Genomic DNA, 19,732 nt, shown 5'->3' on the forward strand with positions numbered 1-19,732 from the left:
AAAGAAGAGAGGAAAATAGTAATCAAACATGTTTGCAGTGTTAATTGTTACAGGATTTATAACTTTATTTTTTATTTACTATTATTTTTTATTTTTTTTAGATGGAGTTTCACTCTTGTTGCCCAGGCTGGAGTGTAGTGGTGCGATCTTGGCTCCTTGCAACCTCCGCCTCCTGGGTTCAAGCGATTCTCCTGTCTCAGCCTCCCGAGCAGCTGGGATTACAGCTGCCTGCCACCACACCTGGCTAATTTTTGTATTTTTAGTAGAGATGGGGTTTCACCATGTTGGCCAGGCTGGTTTTGAACTCCTCACCTCAGGTGATCCACCCACCTCGGCCTCCCAAAGTGCGGGGATTACAGGTGTGGGCCACCGTGGCCAGCTGATTTATGACTTTATTAACCAGCAACTGTTTCTCTTCCATGGATTTTATGAACAAAATTAATTTGGAAATAAATACTAGGTATGATGTCAAATAAGGTACGTCAATGTAAAAATGTACATATTTTTCTTACAAAAGACTCATTTTAATTGTTTGCTACATTTTTGATAAGTAAAAAAAGCATTTTTTAAATGGGAGTTCCCACCATGTATTTTTGTTTTTGTTTTTGTTTTGAGACAAGGTCTTCTCTGTCACCCAGTCTGGAGTGCTGTAGAGTGAACATGGCTCACTGCAGTCTTGACCTTCTGGGCTCAAGTGATCCTCCCATCTCAGCCTCCTACATAGCTGGGACCGAAGGTGCACGCCACAACACCCAGCTAATTTTTCAAATTTTTGTAGATATGGGGTCTTGCTATGCTGCCCAGGCTAGTCTCAAACTTCTGGGCTCGAGGTATCCTCCCACCTTAGCCTCCCAAAGTGTTGGGATTATAGGCCTGAGCCACTGCCCCTGGCCTTTACCATCTAGTTTTAAGAGCTGTAGAATGTCTTAAACACTAGAAGTCTATTTGTTACATATGAAAACCATTCAAACAGGTTCTATTCTGGGTTAAGGGAGGTTGAGTGGGACTGGAGGCAAAGAGGGAGGAGGAGAGATCCCCATACCCATTCAGGGATCCATCTTCAAACATTGCCCCAGGCAAGAAATAGAAGCGGAAGAAATGTGTGTGATTTTTGACAGCAAGTTTCCTTAAAGAGTAAGAAAGTGTTCATTCATAAAAGAGGATTCTGGGTAAGCATATTTGATAAAAAAAAATAAAAAGGAGGATTGTTATGATTTTTTTTTCTTTGCCGCACAGTGTTTTATTTTCTGAAATCCCCACAGTGGGGGGTTGTGACTTTATATAGCTGAAGCAAGTTCTTTTTTTTTTTGTTTTTTTTTAGATGGAGTCTCGCTCTGTAGCCCAGGCTGGAGTGCAGTGGTGCCATCTTGGCTCACTGCAACCTCTGCCTCCCGAGTCCTGGTTCAAGCAATTCTCCTGCCTCAGCCTCCTGAGTAGCTGGGATTACAGGCATATGCCACGATGCCCAGCTAATTTTTGTATTTTTAGTAAAGACGGGGTTTCACCATGTTGGCCAGGTTGGTCTTGAACTCCTGACCTCATGCTCCGCCTGCCTCGGCCTCCCAAAGTGCTGGGATTACAGGCAAGAGCTACCGTGTCCAGCTTAGCTACAGCAAGTTCTTAGGAGAAGTATTGTTTCCTGTTAACTTTGCAGCTGACTTTGTATCTATTAATCCAGTCTCATGAATAGCAGGGCAGATTTTTACTTTATATTTTCTCATTTTACTTTTCATTTGTCATTGAACACATGGTGGTTTATCAAAGCGTTTTGCAAAAAACTCTGTAACTTTACAACAATCATGAAATGTAAGCAGAATGAATTACTGATTGCCCTGTTTTATACATGACAAAACCAAAGCCCACAGATGCTTAAGGTGACTTTTCCCTCCTCTTTTTACAATGCCAAATAGGAAATTAAAGGAAGAGCTGGAATTACCAGCTTTGATTGCTAGGATTCATTTTTATAGCTGTCATTTTCCTTAGAAAGGTAGAGATACACAGAGAGAAATGACCATCACATGATCTTGTTTCTGTTTTCCTCTCATTGCTTTGTAATTACCAGGCTATTGGGGAGAAATCTCTGAAAATGCATGTTAGGAAAAGAAGTATGTCCAAATCAGAATTCTTGGTATACAAATGAACTTAAAAAATTTCTATGAAACATTAAATATGATTGTGAAATCATTCACAAGTAAAACAAAAAATTCTAAACAGTCTACATTAATCTTTTTTGTTAGGGTATGCTATGTTATATTAAATAGACCCTGAACTTTTGTAATTGCTAAAATAAATAGGAATTAATTCTTGCTTTGTGGACAATCTACAGTGTTCCAGGTCATAAGTGGAGTTGTGGGGGGCATTGGGAGAGAGGTTAGGGGTCTGTGACCCCCATAGTCATTTAGACACCTAGGATGCTGGAGGCTCTGGCATTTTTGACATTTTAACACTTATCTTCCAAGATGATCCAGGGAGAGAAAAAGAATAAGAGTCAGAAGAGGTGTGTAGAGACAAGTAGGAAGGGTAAGTAGCAGAATGGCAGTGAGGTGTAGGAACATGGCAAGCAGGATGACAAAGCGGAACTGCCCGTGGTAGGTAAAGTTTTCTCTGTCTCTCGCAATAGTGCTGCTGCCACATTAACCTCTGCTGGTGAGATGCGTCTGAGAGTCACACCAGAGTGGTGTCAGGTGGGCCTGGTCCTACTCCTGAGCTCCTGGAGCTTCCCAGGTGTCCCTAGTCTTGTTACGTGATTTCCTTTTGTGTTGGCTCCTTGGGCACCACTTAAAACCTCCGAGGGGTTTTATTTCTCTGTTTAGAGTTTAGTAGGGGTTACTCTGCAAGTGACTAATAGAGTAATAGGAAACCTCTAGCTCAGCACCAAGAAGTGGTCCAGGCAAGGAAGATGCCAAATGTCCACAAACAGGGCTTGAAATTAGAATTACTGTTTCCTGATTAAATTTACTCTGATTGCAATTCATTTTATCCGGGTATCTCAGTTTTTTGTTTTTTGTTTTTTTTTTTCCTGCTGCTATAAAAGAATACCTGAGACTAGGTAATTTGTAAAGAAAAGAAATTTATTTCTTAATTCTGGAGGCCAGGAAGTCCAATATCAAGGTGCTGGCATCTGGTTAGGGTCTTCTTGCTATGTCATTCTGTGGTGGAAGGCGGAAGGGGAAGAGAATGTGAAAGAGAAAGGGGACGTAAGCAGAAACTGTGCTATTAGGAACTCACTCTCAAAATAACTAACCTACTCCCAGGATAACAGAATTAATCCACTCATTAAAAACAGAGCCTCACGACCTAGTTACTTCTTAGAGATCCCGGTTCTCAGTGCTGTTGCATTGGGGTTAAGTTTCCAACACATGAACTTTGGGAACACAGTCAAACCATAGTACTAGGTGTTTGGAGGAAATAATGATAAACAATCAATAACTTCAAACTCATGTTAACAGAATGATTTCTATTGTCATTTAGTCACAACCTTGAAAAGACCTCGAAAGACAGCTGAAATTACTACCTAGAATTTACAGAAAGAAATGTTTTAGATGAATCACTTTCAGACAGATATAATAGTTTTTATACATGTCATATAATAATTTTAATAATTTAAAAATTTGTTTTGCCTTTTAAAAAACACATTTTTTATTGAAGTATAACATACTTACAGAAAAGGTACAAACCATAAGCCTACAGAATAATTATCACACAATGAACATACCCATGCTACCACTATAGAAATCAAGATAGAAACTGATCACCCCAGAAACCACTTGGTGACCCCTCCCAACCACCAGACTCCCCCTCCTTTCCAAAGACAAAAACACTATCCTGATTCTCAACAACAGAAGCCTGCAACAATGTGGATGAATCTCACAAATGTTAAGTTCAAGTGAAAGAAGTCAGACATAGAGATTACTTTTTATAAATTCCACTTATATATTAAAATGTACCACAGTGTTTTTACCCATTCTACTGTTGATAGACTTTTGGATTAATTTCAGTGCTGAGGTATTATGAATAGTGTTGTTATGAATATTTGCAAACATGCCTGCCTTCCTGTTGACTATGTATGCCTGAGTGAAACTGCTGAATTATTGAGTATATACATGTCTGACTTTAAAAGAGTATGCCAGTTTTCCAGTGTGATTGCACCAACTACTGACACTACCACTATCAGTTTATAGAAGTTGCAATTTTTTCATATCCTTGCCAACATTTGGTGTTGGCAATTTTTTTTAGCCAATTTAGGTGTGTAGTGATATTTCATTGTGATTTGAATTTGCATTTCCCTAATTGCTAATGAGATAGAGCACTTTCATGTGTTTAGACTGACCTTGGGAATATCCACTTTTGTGAAGTGCCTATTCAAGTATCTTTACTTTTGGGGTTGACTGCGTTTCTCATATTGAAGTATAAGGGTCCTTTAGATACTCTGAATATGAGCCTTTGTTTGGATAAATAGGCTTCAAAAAATCTTTGTCTACTCTTCGATTTGCATTTTCATGGTCTTAACGGTATTTTTTAAGGACATTTTTTTCTTTTAGTGTAGTCCCGTATATAAATTATTTCCTTTATGGTTAAGTACTTTTTGCATTCTGTTTAAGAAATCTGGCCAGGTGCAGTGGCTCACACCTGCAATCCCAACACTTTGGGAGGCTGAGGTGGGCGGATCACCTGAGGTCAGGAGTTCAAGACCAGTCTGGCCAACATGGCAAAACCCCGTCCCTACTCAAAATACAAAAAAATTAGCTGGGCGTGGAGATGCACACCTGTAATCCCAGCTACCCGGGAGGCTGAGGCATGAGAATTGCTTGAACCCAGGAGGCAGAGGCTGCAGTGAGCCGAGATCGTACCACTGCAATCCATCCTGGGCAACAGAAGAGACTTCATCTCACAAACAACAACAACAACAACAACAACAACAACAAAAACAAAAAAAAAACCACTTTTCCTACCCACCCAGAGGTTATGAAGATATTATTTTAGATTATCTTCTCAAAATGCTATTGGTTTATTTTTTACATTTTTATCTAAAATCCATCAGTAATTGCTTGGTGTGGATTAGAGGGTCTGGATTTCTTTTTCCTCAAGATTTATTAGATGTAGGTATCCAAGTAACTGAGTACTGTCTTTGCCACACAGTTTTGCCCTGTCACCTTTGTAGTAAATCAACTGTCCAAATATGCATGAGTCTTTTCTTTCCACTGACTTATTTTCTGTCTTTGAGACAATACCATTTAATTAGAGTAGCTTTATTTTTAAATCTTGATATTTTGTAGTGAAGTCCTTTAGTTTTGTTCACCTTTTTCAAATTGTCTGGGTTACTTCCAGTTCTTTGCATTCCCATATTACATGTTAGAATCAACTGGTCAATTTCCACAAAAATGCTGTTGATGTTCCAAATGGAAAAAATATGTGTTGTTTCTATAGATCATTTTGAGGAGAATGGACAATATTCATTTTCCAGTCCCTGAACATAATATATCCTTCCATTTACTCAGGTCTTCTTTAATTTTTCTCAACAATGTTCTAGAACTTTCTGTATAGATATTTACACATCATTTATTAGATTTGTTTTCATATGTTCTTTTCAGTAGTATGGAAAATATATATTTCAACACTTTGTGTAGTAACTGTTCTTGGTTTGTAAAATGCATTTCATTTTGGTAACTTGACACAGATCTAGAAAACCTGCCAAACTATTTATTAATTTTAGTGATTTACTGATAGGTTCTTTTGTATTTTCAGTGTATTCAATTTCACCATCTGTGAAAAATAAGTTTCATATGTTTGTTTTTGGTCCTTTACCATATATTTCTTTTCTTTGAGTTTCTGCACCAGCAAAGACCTCCAGTACGATGCTGAATAAAAGGGGTAATAGGACACTGTGTCTTGGTCTCATCATCATCAGAAAGCTTTCAACTTTCCATCATTGAGTGTGAAGTATGCTGTGGGTATTTGTTTTTTTCTTTTTGAGACAGAGTTTCGCTCTGTCACCCAGGCTGGCGTGCAGTGGTGCGATCTCAGCTCACTGCAAACTCCACCTCCCGAGTTCAAGTGATTCTCCTGCCTCAACCTCCTGAGTAGCTGGGATTACAGGTGCCACCATGCCTGGCTAATTTTTGTATTTTTAGTAGAGATGGGGTTTCACCATGTTGGTCAGGCTGGTCTCAGACTCCTGACCTTGTGATCTGCCCGCCTCAGCTTCCCAAAGTGCTGGGATTACAGGTGTGAGACACCATGCCCAGCCATGCTGTAAGTATTTTATGGATACCCTCTATTAAATTAGGGAAGTGTCCTTCAATTCCTAGTTTGCTAAGTTTTTCTTAAAAGAATCATGAATGGATATTGCCTTTTTTTTTTTTTTTTTTTTCCAGACAGGGTCTCAGTCTGTCACCCAGGCTGGAGTGCGGTGACACCATCATGGCTCACTACAACCTCTGCCTCCCAGGCCCAGGTGATCCTCCTGCCTCAGCCTCCTGAGTAGCAGGAACCACAGGTGTGTGCCACCAATCCCAGCTAATTTTTTCTTTGTATTTTTTGTAGAGATGGGGTTTCGTCATGTTGCCCAGGCTGGTCTCAAACTCCTGGATTCAAGTGATCCACCTGCCTCTGCCTCCCAAAATGCTGGGAGTGCAGGTGTGAGCCATTGTGCCCATCTTGATTTTTATTGAATGTTTTTCTGGACCTATGAACATGATCAAATGGCTCTTCTCCTGTAATCTGTTAATGCATTTTATTACATTTATTTATTTATTTATTTGTTTGTTTCTTTGTTTGACAAGGTCTTGTTCTGTTGCCCAGGCTGAAGTGCAGTGGCATGATCTAGGTTGATTGTAACCTCCGCCTCCTGGGCTCGGGTGATCCTCTTACCTCAGCCTCCTGAGTAGCTGGGACTACAGGTGCACGCCACCACACCTGGCTAAGTTTTGTATTTTTAGTAGAGATGGAGTTTCACCATGTTGGCCAGGCTGGTCTCGAACTCCTGACCTCAAGTGATCGGCCCACCTTAGCCTCCCAAAGTGGTGGGATTACAGATGTAAGCCACGGCGCCCGGCCCACTGATTGATTTTTGAATGCTAAACCAATCTTGCATTTCTGAAATAAACCTAGCTTTGTTATAAGAATTATACTTTTTAATATATAACTGGCTTTATTTTTAATTTTGGGGAGTTTTACAACCATATTCATGAAAGAGATTCTTATTTGAAATCATTAGGTTCTTGTTTTGCCCTCCTCAGAGTTTGGAATCATGATTATACTGGTCTCACAAAACAATCAGTAGTTATTTCTTCTGTTTCTATTCTATGGAAGTAGTTGATAAAGTTTGGTGTATTATCTTCCTTAAATGCTTGGTAAATACATCACTTAAGCCATCTGGCCTGAAAAATTTATTGAAGAGAGGTTTTAAATGATACATTCAATTTTTTAATAGTTACAGAACAATTGTAGAAAAAATAGAAAAAATTTCTATTTTTGCATTTGCCGATATTGTAAATTGTGTTTTTAATTTAAACTTTCCGATTGTTTGGCATACAGTTGATCATATTATCCTGAGATATTTTAATGTCTTTAGAATATGTATTGACATATTCTTTTTTCCCCCAATATTTGTTCTTGTGACCCTTGCCTTAAGAAAAGTCTAGTCTTATTAGGAGCTTATTAATTTTATAGCTATTTCAAAGAGCTAACTTTAGACTTTCACTTTGTTGAGCCCCTTTCTTGAATGCTTGTTTTCTAATCAGTTTCTTTCTTAACTTTTTTCATATCTCTACCTTTGGATGCTCAGATCGTTGATTTTTAGCTTTTCTTTTTTTTTTTTTTTTTCCGCAGACTTTGCAGGGATGGATCTTCTTTTCTAACAAATGCATTTAAGGCTATAATTTTTCTTTCTTAAGTTTTGCTTTTGGTGAATCTCATAAGTTTTGATATGTCATATTTTTATTATTCAGGAATTGTTTTCTGAATTCAATTATAATTTTTTCTTTGATCTATGAGGTGTTTATTAGTTTATTTGTTAATTTCCATTTACATGGGGAATTTTCTTTTTGTTATTGATTTTTAGCTTTGTTTCATATTGTCAGAGAATGTACTTGGCACAATTTTAGTGTTTTGAAATTTGAGACTTACTATGTGTCCCAACATTTGTCATTTTTATATGTTCCATGTGTACTTAAAAAGAATGCACATTTGAAGTTGTTGGGTACATTGCTTTATCTATGTCAATTAAGTCAAGTTTGTTAATCACATGGTTCAGATTTTCTACATCCTTACTGATTTTTTGCTTGTGCCATCAGCGACTGAGGTGAGTTACAAGCTTCTACTTTGGTAGTGGATTTGTCTATTTCTCCTTTCAATCTTGTCAGTCATTGCTTCATATATTTTGTGATTTTTCTGTTAGGTATCAATAAATGTAGAATTATCTTTTGTGTGTGTTGAATCTCCTATCGTTATGTAATGTCCGTCTTTATCCCTAATGATTTTTTTGCTTAAAAGTCTACACCGGTGTAGAAAAAATTTTTTTTCTTTACTCTCTTAGGTTTAATGCCTGGGACCTATACATTAAACTGACAAAAGACAGATTAACAGGAGAAAAGGCACAGAAATTTTATTTAATGTTAATATTTTTACATGGCAAAGGAAACCTCATAGCAGGAAATAAAAACCCCAAAGAAATGAATTGACTGGGGGCTTATATACTATTTTAACAATGAGCAATAACTTGTGGAGACGTAGCAATACAAAGGAAAAAGGGATTTGGGCTAAGAGTGGTAAATTATGGGAAAGCGACTAAGAAATATATGGAGAAAACTAATGGGAGATAAGGGTTATTTCAGTGGGGTTTGTTTGTACAGATTCATCATGACTTCCACTCCTTGAGTCTGGTGATAAGAATGTTCTATTCCTGGCAAGGGATGGCACCTTTCTTAGGCATAAAGGTGTAAGGAAGGTACCCCTTTCTGCATCTGCTGTTTCTCAGTTGCCTTTAGCTCAAAATAATCAACATGGCAAAGTGGCATATTTTGGGGTGATATGTTCTGATACCATTCACCAGCTTTATATTTTTTTGAGACAACTTGGTGTTTGCATGTTATATCTTATTCCATCTTTTTATTTTTAGTTTATGTATCTTCATATATTTAATCATGTCTCTTGTAAGCAGCCTATAGGTTTTCTTTAATCCAGTATGACAATGTTTGCCTTTTTGTTTGTTTGTTTGTTTTTGAGACGGAGTCTTGCTCTGTCATCCAGGCTGGAGTGCAATGGCATGATCTCGGCTCACTGCAACCTCCACCTCCTGGGTTCAAGCAATTCTCATGCCTCGGCCTCCTGAGTAGCTGGGACTACAGGCACATGCCACCATGCCTAGCTAATTTTTTTTGTATTTTTAGTAGAGATGGGGTCTCACCATGTTGGCTGGGCTGATCTCGAACTCCTGACCTTGTGATACACCTGCCTCAGCCTCCCAAAGTGTTGGGATTACAGGTGTGAGCCACTGCGCCTGGCCTATGTTTGCCTTTTAATTGGAGAAGTTGTTTCATTTACTTTCAGTGTAGCTACTGATATATTTAGGTTTAAATCTACCATCTTCCTACTTGTTTTCTATTTGTCTTACCTGTTTTATGTTCGTTTTCTTCTTCTTCTTTATTGGATTAAATTAAAATTACATTATTATAGTCATTTTTAGTTTATCAATGCCTAATGAACATTAATGCTCTTATAATTTTCTAGACAACATAAGGGCTTTACACACTCCTATTTGAGATTTCTCCTGCCATTTTATAAATCTTACAGATATTAGAAGTAAATCTACTTTGGGAAAAGCCACTTGGAAAAGAGAAAAGCCAATAAAACTCTTAATACTCATATAAAAATATTTTTCTTTACAAAGGAATTATTCTAATTGTTTGCTGCATATGTTACAAATAGAAAATAATTCCTTTTGGTTTTGGAAGATTCATATAATAATAATACTTAACTTGCTTTGTAGTAGTTAGATTAGGCTATCTACTCCAACAAATAGACCCCAGTATATATAAAATGTTCAAACAAAATTTAAGTTTATTTCTTTTAAAACAGTCTAATGAGTTACAAGTTGGTGAGTTGGGAGGGTTGTTGGGTTATTGAGGGCTCTCTTCCATGTAATTATACATGGTCTCAGACTGATGGAGATTTTGACACTCATGGCTTCCAAGGGTGTCTTTACTTGGAGACTGCCATCCAGTTCATGGCAGAGGAAAGACTGTGGGGCAGTACATGTAAGAAGTTTTTATGGGTCAGCCTTGGAACTAGGCACATGTCATCCTCAGATGTTCCTTTATCTAGAACTTAGTCATAGGCCGCTCCTACCTGCAAGAATTCCTGGAAAATATAGTTTAACTGTGTGCCCTGGAAGAAGATGAAAACACGGTTTGAGTAAGCAGCTAACTGTCTCTCCTATACGCTTTCTATCTTGTCCTCAAGTGTCACCCTTCTTCCCATCTTCCCACATATAGAACCTCCTCTCCCTCTTTCTTCCTGACCCTCCCTTACAGGTGATAACACAAACTCCCACATAATTACTGCACACAGGCCAATATCCACTTACTTTGTGTGGAGTACAGTTCTTCCTATCAGGTCTGGATGATGTTCTTTATGTTTTGGTGACTTTTTAATAAGGTTGTCTTCCCTTACCCCACTTCCAATATACAGTGTTTGATCAGTGACTGAGTAACCCCAATACAACTACTATCTAGGAAATGGAAAAATGAGAGATATACAGTGGCCAATGGTCTATTTTCTAAATCTATTGGGCTGTGATTAAAGGGGTCCCTCTCCTCTAGCAGTGGAGGAAATTGGAAATTTCTTGACTTTGATTCTGCTCTCTTGAAATAATTCTCCTGACCCTGTCCTCTTTTTTTTTTTTTTTCATTTTCTCTTTTAATTTCCTTCTTGGCCACCTCTGAAGTATCCACTGGGGAACACACCGTTCTATAGCACTGTATATACTCACAGCTTTTTTTCTGCATGTCTCAGTTTGGATGCCTAAACGTTTTATTAAGCCTTGAACAGTCCTTGAAAAGTACTTTATGTTCAGGTTTATGGTTCTTTCAGTGATTTTATTAAAGCTTGGATGGCTTTTCACTGATTTCTTATCTATGAATTCCACATATTTATAACAACATCTAGAGTTCTTTTCTAAACTTAATCCGTAAGCCTGATTTATTTCTTAACTTTTCCCTCCCAAACCAGATTTCTCTCTTAGTTGAATGGTACTCCCTTGAGGCTATCTGATGCCAGGGGATTAAGTGTCAAGACTTTGCTTACTTTGAAATTTACCTCAGTGCTCAATTCCTCTGTTTAATCAAGAAACCCTAACTAGGTTTTTTTTGCTTAAAGCCTCTTTCAGTCTCATCTCTTACTCTTCAGAGTTCAGAATCTTTTGGCTTCTCCAACTCTTCGAGAACCCACTTCTCTATACTCTCTCGAGTCCCATTCACTTTTGTTTTCAAACGAGCCAATTATTGCTGGAACTGATCTCTTAACTGTAATAAGCCTTCAAACCCAGTGAGTAGTAACCAACAGACTCTGTTGATACTGTTTTCCAATTCTTTTTCCTATAGCTACAGGACTTAGAGGCATTAAAAAAAAAATTTACCTTTTGTGAAGTATCATGCAAGAAATCTATCATGTTTTCTGCTGCCTAAAAAATGAAACCATTTTCCATGCTCTGATGTCAAATTGCTGATCACTAAGCCAATGGAACATATTTTAAGTTTTTATTATGGCAACACCTCACTTCCAGTACTAGTTTCTATTTATTTATTTATTTATTTATTTATTTATTTAGAGGCAGGGTTTTTCTTTGTCACCCAGGTTGAAGTACAATGGTGCCATCCTAGCTCACTGCAGCCTTGAACTCCTGGACTCAAGCAATCCTCCTGGGTCAGCTGGAATTACAAGCATGGGCTACGACATTCTCATCACCAGTACCAGTTTTCATTATAACTTCTATATTCAATGTGATAGGATAATAGCTGTTAAATAGACCAAAAGCTATGTAACAGCTCAAGCAAAATTGAGGCTTGTTTTACATTTTTTGTAAACAAGGGGGTTCCCTGTTAATAGAGGATGGGGTGGATGGGCAAGGCTCTATTCCACCTGTTTGAGGACCGTGGTTGGTGGAGGCTCTAGTGCCTTTAGCACATGGTTTCCAAGGCTTCCATGTATGAGGAAAATTGTTTGAAACAATTTGAAAGGGTAGGACATCAGAAGGGAACAAAGTGTAAGAAGAGTATTTCAAGACAATGCAAGGTTGTCTATTGTGGGTTAAGTTTTTCCCAGCCTCTCTGGTCATCCCTCAGATGAATCAAAAAGCAGACTAATTTGGCTTGTTGGTGGGTATATTCCAGCCCAGAACTTTTCCAGGTCTTTCCTAGGTTTCTTTTTTTTCTTCCTTTTTGTAATATGGCATTTTCTTCTGAGTTGGTTATCACCAAAACCCCGAAAGAATTCTATTCCTTTCTCCTATGATCAGCAGCTGTTATCCTTTAGGAAATAATAATAAAGAATAGGGTCAAGAAACAAAATTCCTCACCAAGAATTTGGCCAGGTAAAGAAGAAAAAGATTGTAATTAGGAGTCTGAACTTTCTCAGTGCATCCGCATAAAAGGAATCCAAACAACTCACCGAATCTATTCTCTGCATAATTATAAACTCCATGTTTAACAAATGGAAGCTTTGATTGAGTATGTATATTCATATATTTATGTTTTATTTTAAATATGCTAGCAAAATTATGAGACTTTTTCATTTTCATTTTAAGTTCCGGGTACATGTGTAGGATGTGCAGGTTTGTTACACAGGTAAATGTGTGCCATGGTGGTTTGCTGCACCTATCAACCCATAACCTAGGTCTTAAGCCCAGCATGCATTGGCTATTTTTCCTAATGCTCTCCTTCCCCTCAGTCCACTCCCAACAGGTCCCAGTGTGTGGTGTTCCCCTCCCTGTGTCCATGTGATCTCACTGTTCAGCTCCGACTTATAAGTGAGAACATGTGGTGTTTGGTTTTCTGTTCTTCCATTAATTTGCTGTGGGTAATGGCTTCCAGCTCCATGCCTGTTCCTGTGGAGGACATGATCTCATTCCTTTTTATGGCTGCATAGTATTCCATGGTGTATACATACCACATTTTCTTTGTCCAGTCTATCATTGATGGGCATTTGGGTTGATTCCATGTCTTTGCTATTGTGAATAGTGCTGCAATGAACATACATGTGCATGTGTCTTTGTAATAGAATGATTTATATTCCTTCAGGTATATACCCAGTAATGAGATTGCTGGGTCAAATGGTATTTCTGGTTCTAGATCTTTGAGGAATCACCACACCAACTTCCACAATGGTTGAACTAATTTACATTTCCACCAACCTTGTAAAAGCATTCCTATTTCTCTGCAACCTTGCCAGCATCTGTTGTTTGTTGACTTTTTAATAATCGCCATTCTGATTGGCATGAGATGGCATCTCTCTGTGGTTTTGATTTACATTTCTCTTATGATCAGTGATGTTGAGCTTTTTTTGCATGTTTGTTGGCCACCTGAATGTCTTTTGAGAAGTGTCTATTCATGTCCTTTGGCCACTTTTTAATGGAGTTGATTTTTTTTTTTTGTAAATTTGTTTAAATTTCTTGTAGATTCTGGACATTAGACCTTTGTCAGATAGATAGATTGCAAAAATTTTCTCCCACTCTGTAGGTTGCCTGTTGGCTCTGGTGATAGTTTCTTTTGCTGTGCAGAAGCTCTTTAGTTTAATTGTGAAAATGTCAATTTTTGCTTTGGTTGCAATTGTTTTTGGTGATTTTGTCATGAAATCTTTGCCTGTGCCTATGTCCTGAGTGGTAAGGCCTAGATTTTCTTCTAGGGTTTTTATAGTTTTGAGTTTTACATTTAAGTCTTTAATCTATCTTGAGTTAATTTTTGTAAGGTATAAGGAAGGGATCCAGTTTCAATTATCTGCATATGGCTAGCCAGTTCTCCCAGCACAATGTATTAAATAGGAAATCCTTTCCCTATTGCTTGTTTTTGTCAGGTGTGTTGAAGATCAGATGGTTGTAGATGTGAGGCCTTATTCCTGAGTTCTCTATTCTGATCCATTGGTCTATGTGTCTGTTTTTGTGTCAGTACGTTGCTGTTTTGGTTACTATAGCCTTGTAGTATATTTTGAAGTTTGGTAGTGTAAGGCCTCCAACTTTGTTCTTTTTGCTTAGGATTGTTTTGGCTCTATGAGCTCTTTTTTTTGGTTCCATATGAATTGTAAAATACTTTCTTCTAATTTTGTGAAGAATGTCCACAGTAGTTTAATCGGGATAGTATTGAATCTATAAATTACTTTGGGCAGTAGCTATTTTCACAATATTGATTCTTCCTATCCATGAGTGTGAAATGTTTTTCCATTTGTTTGTGTCCTCTCTAATTTCCTTGAGCAGTGGTTTGCAGTTCTCCTTGAAGAGGTCCTTCACTTGCCTTATTAGCTGAATTCCTAGGTATTTTATTCTTTTTGTAGCAATTGTGAATGGGAGTTCATTCATGATTTGGCTCTCTGCTTGCCTGTTGTTTGTGTATAGGAATGCTTGTGACTTTTGCACATTGATTTTGTATCCTGATAATTTGCTGAAGTTGCTTATCAGCTTAAGAAGCTTTTGGGCTGAGACGATGGGGTTTTCTAGACATAGGATTATGTCATCTGCAAACAAAGACAATTTGACTTCCTCTCTTCATTTGAATACCCTTTCTTTCTTTCTCTTGCCTGATCGCCCTGGCTAGAACTTCCAACACTATGTTGAATAGGAGTAGTGAGAGAGGGCATCTTTGTCTTGTGCCAGTCTTCAAGGGGAATACTTCTAGTTTTGCCAATTCAGTTTGATATTGGCTGTAGATTTGTCATAAATAGCTCTTATTATTTTGAGATATGTTCCTTCAATGCTTAGTTTATTGAGAGTTTTAAACATGAAGGGATGTCAAATTTTATTCAGGGCCTTTTCTGTGTGTATTGAGATAATCATGTTGTTTTTGTGTTTAGATTTATTTATGTGATGATTTATGCTTATTGATTTGCATATATTGAACCAGCCTTGCATCTTGGGGATGAAGCCTACTTGATTGTGGTAGATAAGCTTTTTGATGTGCTGTTGTATAAATGACACATAGTCATGCCTCTTAATACTGAAGTTTTGACTTTATGGTGTGATTTCTACATCTGTTTGTGCCATGTCTTTTATACAGCACAGAAAGCTAAGAATTCTACTGGTTGATAATGTCCTTTGGGTGCAAATGTGGAAAAAGCCTCAAAAGACAACTGGAGCCGGGCACAGTGGCTCATGCCTATAATCCCAACACTTTGGGAGGCAGAGGCAACAGTATTGCTCAGCCCAGGAATTCAGGACCAGTCTAGGCAATATAGAAAGACTCTGTCTCTACGACAACAAAAATAAAAATTCAGCTGGGTGTGGTGGCATATGCCTGTAGTTGCAGCTACTAGGGAGGCTGAGGTGGGAGAATCGCTTGAGCCTGGGAGGTCAAGGCTGCAGTGAGTCATGACTGCATCATTGCACTTCAGCCTGGGCAACAGAGTGTGACTCTGTCTCAAAAAAAAAAACCAACAAAAACAAAACAATAAACAATAAACAACAACAAAGAAACGAGACAATTGCTGCATTATCTAATTAGTGCCAGAAACAAAAGCTACATATTAAACGATTTCTAACCCAAACAGTAGCTTTGAAAAATTTCCTCCAGCATGTCATTGGCTAATGTAATAATTTTACAGAGTAATTTTACAAACAATTAAGGTATTTTAAAAATACATTCAGAAGAATTAAGCAGGAAATTTGTTGTCTCTGCCTTTCCTTTCCTTTTCCTTTCCTTTCCTTTCCTTTCCTTTCCTTTCCTTTCCTTTCCTTTCCTTTCCTTTCCTTTCCTTTCTTTTCCTTTCTTTTTTTTGAGATAGGATCTTACTCTGTTGCCCAGGCTGGAGTCCAGTGGCATGATCACAGCTCACTGCAGTCTTGACCTCCCAGGTTCAAGCTATCCTCCCACCTCAGCCTCCCGAATAGATGGGACTGTAGGTACACACCACCATGCCTGGCTAATTAAAAAAAAATTTTTTTTTTTAATAGAGTTGTGGGTCTCACTATGTTGCCCAGGATAGTCTTGAACTCCTGGGCTCAAGCAAACCTGCCTCAGCCTTCCAAAATGCTGGGATTAGGTGTGAACCACTGTACCCAGCAATCTCTCTGTTTTATAAGTGAGGAAATCATGGCATGTTACTGTTTAAGGCTATTTTTTTGAAGTCTCAATGAGATTTAAACAATGAGCCAGGATTAAAATCCTGGACACCCAGAACTCAATTCTTAAATAGAGAAATGGCTAGATAAGACCGAAAATGGTAATCAAAATGCCATTAGGATCTGAATACCCTTCAAAGTACAAATTGTTATAAAATGTATTGCTCTTTTTTACTTAATATATTTTTGCCTTTTTATTTCCTCTAGTATTTCTAGATTCTATGAATAGTTGAAACATATCTTCTATGGGAGGACATATTTGGAAAAAATGTAAGCAATTATAAACTCATGATGTTACTAGTGGTTTACAACAAGTTCATTCTAATTATTTTCTTTATTTTTCCCAATTGAAAAGTATTTAAACTATACGTGACCCATGTTTTATCTTCCTACTTAAATTCTATATAATATATATAGGATTTTTAAATTAGTTAGAGGAAGCTATCTGCTTTAACAAATAATCTCCTTCCCACTGTGGCTCAAACTTGTAGAACTTTATGCCTCACTTATATAAAAAGTCTAAGAAGGTTACAGGCCAGGTGTCATGACTCATGCCTGAAATCCCAGCACTTTGGGAGGCCAAGGCAGGCTAGTTGCTTGAATTCAGGAACTTGAGACCATCCTGGGCAACATGGTGAAACCCCATCTCTTTAAAAAATACAAAAATTAGCTGGGCATGGTGGTGTGCGCCTATAGTCCCAGCTACTTGGGAAACTGAGGCGAGAGGATCACTTGAGCCCAGGAGGTGGAAGTTGCAGTGAGCTGTGATCGCACCACTGTACCCCAGCCTGGGCAACACAGCTAGACCCTGTCTCAAAAAAAAAAAAAAAAAAAATCTTGGAGGCAGAATACTGGGTGGTTTTTTCACGCACAGTCAGTTGGGGACCTAGGTGGGGACCTAGGTTGATAGAGGTTTTGGCATTCTCATCTCCTGGCTCCCGAGGTCACCTGGGGTTTGGCATTGAATTTGTGAAAGAAATATAGGAAGCGCATCACTTTTGTGCATAGTTCTTTGGCTAGAACCGAGGCAAATGGTCCTACCTCACTGCAAAGAAGCCTTAAAACAAGTTCAGCTATGCGTTCTGGGAAAAGAGGGGAAACTGGGTTTTGGTGAGCAGCTTGCAATTTTCACCACATTTTCCCCTTCCCTTCCTGATTTGCTGCTGCATAATCTTTTCAGCCTCTGATATGTTTCCTCTGATACGGATTTGCTTCAACTTTGGATTCTATTTTCTACATTTTCTCTACTTTCACTGTCTGTTACTGAATCATGAGGCCAATGGCCAGTATTTCAGGTTTTTGTATGGCATCCTCTTCCAATACACATTTTTTTTGGATGTCAAGTAGGATAACTACTGTCAGAAATAGGTCCCAAAACGTTTATTGGCTCAAACACAAGAAGCGGATTATTTCTTGCTCACGTTATCAGGATAAGGTGGTTTCTGATTGTCAGGGGTCTTTGAGTCATGAAGCCATTTAGGGATTCTGGCTGATGGGAGTCCTGCTTTCCTGACATGTGGCTTCCAAAGTCTTCATGGTGAAACAGAGGCAGATGTATAATAAACATGTAAGGACAAGTGGGAAGGGAACACAGGAACAAGAGTAAGGTGTAAGAGGGGGAGCCAGAGTAAGTGAAGATGCTCCATGTGGATGAATTGCTTTTAATTTCTGGTAATAGTAACTGGAACACCATTAAGGCTGGATGAATTCAAAGGGCAGACCAGGATGACCTGGTAAGCTTCCCAGGTATTTGTTAGTTCTTCACGGATTTCTTTCTGGCTTACTCCATTATCACATGCCGAGACTACTAAGAAGTTTCATTCTTTTGTGCAGTGATAAGAAGGGATTCCCTTCAGATTCCATTAAAAAGGGAAGAGCCCCCGAAAACCTCAAGCTCAGTGCCAATAATTAGACAAGGTAGGAAGTTCGGACTGCAAACCATCAGCTGTGGATTATCAGTTTATACCCAGAGATACTGTTCTTGCAATGGAGTCACTTTAACTTGGGATTCTATTTGCTACATTTTCTTTACCTTCACTTTTAAAATGCAGGGAGACAAGAAATGTGAAGTTTTCACTTCATAGATGGGCTTTACGGACTGAATATATGTGGTCATGTATTTATCTTCTTGAGAAAAGATGAAGCAAAACATATTCTCTCTGCCTATAAATTGAATGTATATAATAATTTTTTTTTAATTTTTAAATTTTTGAGATGAGATCTCACTCTGTTGCCCAGGCTGGAGTGCAGTGGTGTGATCACAGGTCTCTGGAACCTCTGCCTCCTGGGCTCAAGAGATTCACCTGCCTCAGACTGCCAAGTAATGGGGACTACAAGCAAGCACCACCATGCCCAGATAATTCTTTGTATTTTTAGTATAGATGGGGTTTTGACATGTTGCCCAAGCTGGGTATGTAATGATTTCTACCATCTGCTATCTACAATGTTCTATAGAATACAGATAGCTACATTTTTTATTAATCAGAAACTTGAAGGAGCCTTTCTAGACAAAAAGGTTCACTAGTTACTGCTAGAAAGACAATCTTTCAATCAGCCACTCAAAAATTCAAAGTATAGCTGTTGAAAGATATCCTCTAGCATGATATTGGCTTACTATAAGTGATTTTCCAAAGCACTTTTGTAACTAAAATCTAACTCTATCACTCCAACAACCTGCCAATCGAGAAAAATGATGAGACAAGTTTCAATCATTTTAGGAGATTGACTTGCCAAAGTTAAGGATGTGTGCCTGGGAGACAGGTCTATGCCTTTCTCCAAAGATGATTTTGAGGGCTCCAAATTTAAAGGGGGAAAGGATGGGATATTGAGAAGTACACGGTTTCCATGTAAGAGAGGGTAGGAAAAAATAGAGTAGGAAAAAATTCGTGCCTTTTTCTGGCTCAGTGAATCTGCATTTTTTACAGAAGATGACAGACAAAAGGGGACAGGGAAACAATCAGATATGCATTTGTGTCTGGTGGGCAGCGAGGTGACTGCACCTGTAAGGATAAGCTATCAATTTACATTGCCATGGTGAAATTTCTTTTTTTTTTTTTTAGACGGAGTCTCACTTTGTCACCCGGGCTAGAGTGCAGTGGTATGATCTCCCTTCTGGGTTCAAGCTTTTCTCTTGCCTCAGCCTCTCAAATAGCTGGGATGACAGGCACCCACCACCACGCCCGACTAATTTTTGTATTTTTAGTAGAGACAGGGTTTCACCATGTTGGCCAGACTGGTCTCGAGCTATAGGCATGAGCCACCACGCCTGGCCTGCCATGGTGAACCATGGTGAAATTTTAACAGAGACACCTTAGGGTAAAGTTGTTGAAGCTCACTAGGAATTTCCTTGTGAGAAAAAATATGGGGGAGGCGTGTAGCTTTTCATCTTGTAGCCATTTTATTTAGGAATCA

The 19,732-nt window shown here is 38.4% G+C and overlaps 1 protein-coding gene across 1 annotated transcript in view; it reads right to left on the reverse strand.

Annotated features, from left to right (window-relative positions):
• Positions 1 to 19,732, reverse strand: part of ITM2C (integral membrane protein 2C) — a 350,051-nt gene that overhangs the window by 298,894 nt on the left and 31,425 nt on the right. The window lies entirely within an intron of this gene.

Source organism: Macaca thibetana, chromosome 12 (assembly GCF_024542745.1).
Source record: "Macaca thibetana thibetana isolate TM-01 chromosome 12, ASM2454274v1, whole genome shotgun sequence".
In the NCBI taxonomy this organism is placed as follows: Eukaryota; Metazoa; Chordata; class Mammalia; order Primates; family Cercopithecidae; genus Macaca; species Macaca thibetana.